Here is a 4245-nt window from a genome sequence, read left to right on the forward strand (position 1 = left end):
TTGTATATATAGAAGACTTCATAAACAAATAAATTATTCATTCCTGTTTTAAGATCAGTCTGTGGAATCTCTTACAGAGGTGTTCAGATATAACTGGAGGGTAACTATTTAAATAATTCGTTGGAATTACAAAGTGCTCATTGACTTTTTGGGAGTAAAAAGAACTAACTCAACAACATTCTGGATTGTATTATTATGGCACATCAGGACATTCAAGGATATTGGAATTAATTCGGAAATTATATTCTCTTGGACTTGTGATAGGACATTTGGGACTATTTGGGATTAAATTAACAATACTGTGTCTCTTAAATTTTCACTTTGTAACTTAGAGAAATAACTTATATTTCACTAAATTTATGGTTTTGCTTCTTTATGTTATATAGTTTATGACCTAGAGTTGTAACAGTAGTAAACCAAAAGAACGTATGAATACTTTCTCTCTCAATGACAAAAATATCTCATGTAATGATTCTGTTGAACTCTTGAGAACAACTTCAGACTTTATCCTAAATTTTAATCGGCAAATAACCTAGAGCTATCAAGAAGCATATCAGCAATTATACCATGCTCAAGCAAACAGGAGACTATCTTACAAATAGCAGCGGCAGTGTATCACGCATCCATCATGGAAGATTTCAACTTCTGACCAAGTAGAATAGCAAAGCTTTCTGCTCCTCCCCTGCGCAAAACTTAATTATGAGGCACCTCCACCCCAAAAAAGTTGTCCGATGGGAAATATGGGCCCCCATCACAGCTCTGCAGTTGGCAGTTGGTTGGTTGGGGGGGGGGGGGTTGCTTGCGCGTTTGTTGATAGATCAATTAATGCCCCCTAATCTGTCATTTCAGTAGTTTCATTAATACCAACAAATTTGAAAAACTGCATGAAAATTAAACAAATGCACGCAAGAGATGTAAGATTCGTCTTTGGTGAACACGATAAGACATACTATGAATTTCGGGATTTGGCTAATCTCTTTATATACGAAGGTTAAAGACGAAGGTGCTTTAAGTGTTAAGATGCTTAAAAAGTAACTACCAATTTATTTACCTGAATGGTGTTGCATTTCTTTTATTCTTAGAGGTACAACAAATAACCTCTTCAAAATTCCAAGTGTAAGAAAAACCTGGAATGATGTACAATCTGTTAGGTGTAAAACAGATTTTAACCAGTTTAAAATTCGTTTAAGGACTTCATCGGGAGGGACGGGGGGTGTCGATTCATGTAAATGCTTATTTTTCAAACATATATGAAGATCTTGCTGTTGCTTGCACAATTATATATTTTAAGCTTTCAGGGCTTAAGCGTGCCTGAAGAATACTCTTTTGTTGGTGTTGGGTTTAACGCAATTTTCAGCACAAGATAGGTTATAATGGTGTCCAGTATTATACCCCGGAAAGAACCACCGACCCACGAGAAGCTACTGGCAAGTTTTCTAACATACTGACATTGGCCGAACCCGAGACTCGAACCCACGCAGACAGACGTGAGATGGCAGTGATCAGTAACGGTGAGCGCTTTAGACCACTCGGAGCCCCGAGTCTTTTGTTAGCTGTACACAAGCTGCTTTGGGTTCTGCTGCATGCCTAGTACCACCCGTTCTACTGTCACCCACTGCAGTAACACCTGTGTGCGTGCTTTAGCTTACAATTTTTTTAAGCGAAAGCCTAGTGAATGACGCATTGTTTGGTTCTTTAGTCTGGAGTGCTTTGAGAGATGAGCAGACAGAATTAACATTACTGGAAGAAAGAAAGAAACAAAGAAAAAAAGAAAGTAAGAAAGAATGGTTTTTAAAAAAAACGTAGGATACCATTTTTAGGTGTTATTTTTTGGCGGTATTATAGGACAAAGGTAATTAAGAAAACCATGCATTATATGTGAGAAATGTTCATTGTTTTCATTCATTCATCAGTGTTATAAAAAAAAAAGATGGTGTGATATTTATTGTCGCCTGACTGCTTAACTTTTTGCCTTAGATCCCATCTTTAAGAAATGTACTGTGTTTCGCAGCACACGCTACCAAAAATGTTGCAACATTTTCACAAATCTAAGGGCGGGACCTTTTTCCAAACGTGTGTTTTGGTTTTAGAATTCAGAGTTAACCATATGCAGGGTTATACAGTGCAATGTCACTCGTGTCATTCTTGAAAAAGCCGTGTGTTTGTTGCTTTTCTGAAAAAAGGTAGATCTAATGTTAGAAATTGTTTTACCGTGACACATTGCAGAGCAAAAATAGGATAAAGCTAAGATACCTGAATTGTACAAGTTCAAATCAACTCAAAATTTGATTTCATCCAACGATTTACTTATGGAAGAAAAAATCGTTCTACAATTGCAGAGTGTAGGTTTTGAGAAAAAAATTACACGACAAACGGAACATTTCACGTAATTATGGTGACTAATGATCACAATTTTGGAGAGGTATCTTCAAACAGGAACAGATGCAATTAGATTTCAATCAAAATTACTAGGCCGAAGAGAGAAAATGTTATTCCTACTTTTGAAAATATCATGACTCTTACGTTTGTATGGTATGATTTCCTTACGAACTTTCAAAAACACACATCTCATTGAAATAATTACTCCTAAAGGAAAAAAAACACTATTGTAAAATATCATAAGAGTGAATTGGAGACATAGCTTACTAAAATCATTCTGTCAAAAACGTCATATAAAGTTCTCACAGATCCAAAACATGCCGTGATGTATTTTGCAATAAGACTACAATTTCCACAAGTCACCCATGGTTGTTAGTGCAATAGTTTTATTGTTTGTAAAGTGACTTGTGGACAGGAACAGAAAAACACGTCCGATCTTCTCCCTGTGAGAATTGTTATGTATATTTAATTTAATTTATATTTGACTTAACTTAATTTTCTGCTTGTAAGTTTTAATTTATTTTTATTTTTAATTTCATTACATGTCAATATAATGTATTTTGTTTACTAGGAATTTATATTTTCCAGAAAATTCAGTTTGACTTGAATCTTTTCATAAATACCTAATAATAGAAACAGTTTCTATTTTTGACTTAGTTCCCTACCTTGATTCAGAAATCACTGTGACAAGTAGACAGCTTTCGATTTTTATTTTATTCTCGGTGTAAAATGATTGGTTTTTATAAAGGTTATACTGGAAGTATGTGACTTTATATTGCAAACAGCCCTATTTCGCAATTCTGGGTTTTCCGAAATTGCGCAGTAGTTAGATTTATTAGTGATGTTTATAGAGATATTTCTTAGTTTATGGTTAAAAACACTTGATGTCAAGGTGTTCGTTTTGTTGCGGCTAGTTTGAAGTTATATTTCAATTTTAATTCAAATTATTTGGATTCTAAAAGATTAATTCTTTTTCTTGAAAAATATTTGAGGGTTCATAGAGAATTCTCGGACAAAGACATTTCTCTAAATTTTATTCGGAAATTCAAATACCGGAATATTATTGTTTTTGAATCAATAAAGAACTGTAGACGCTACAACACCATAAAGGCTACATTATACGGTATGGCCTTCCATTTTGGATTTTTCGTCGGGACTCGAACTTGAATTCGTTAGAACATTTCATTACTAGGACTTCTAAAATTTAATTCATGGATTATTCTTGGCTTACTTTTGGATTTGATTCTTAAAACCGTATTTATTTTCTTTTTACAGTATTTTTTCAGGGAACAAAATTATTTGTTCAATTTTTCAAAACTTGTTTTTTTTCGCCCTTTCTTTTGTTACTATTTATTAGAACCTAAACACGTAACAGAGTAACAACTGAAACCGTTTTGAAGCTAAGGTGGTGAAAAGTGTCGGTTAGCCAGTGAAGTCTGTTACAATTTAGTTACACATTGTTTGGTTCTAAATTCAAAGCAGTAGTGTACTGGTCAGAAGCAGATAAAACACGTCTGACCTTATTACTGTGCGAAGAGCGACTGAAGGAGATTCGAAGCTAAGGTGGCAGAAAATAGGTGTAGCCAATAAAATTGCTTCTAACGACTGACGCATTGTTTTGCCTAGGCTCTTGTTTTTTTACCAATGCAGTACAGTCTGGAGTGTGAGCTTACAATCCTGGGTTGTGAAACGTAACATTTCTTCTTGCCACCACATCAAATACTTAACTGTGCCATTATTGTTCGCGTTTTGAAACTGACCCAAAAAAGTATTTATTCACTTGGACATTATGACATACTAACATTCGCATAGGTAGAGAGAAATGATAATATTATTGAGTGGGAGTTTTTTTTTTTTTAAACTAGT

This window comes from Sinohyriopsis cumingii, chromosome 1, assembly GCF_028554795.1.
Source record: "Sinohyriopsis cumingii isolate HCF-2022 chromosome 1, ASM2855479v2, whole genome shotgun sequence".
NCBI classification, from domain to species: domain Eukaryota; kingdom Metazoa; phylum Mollusca; class Bivalvia; order Unionida; family Unionidae; genus Sinohyriopsis; species Sinohyriopsis cumingii.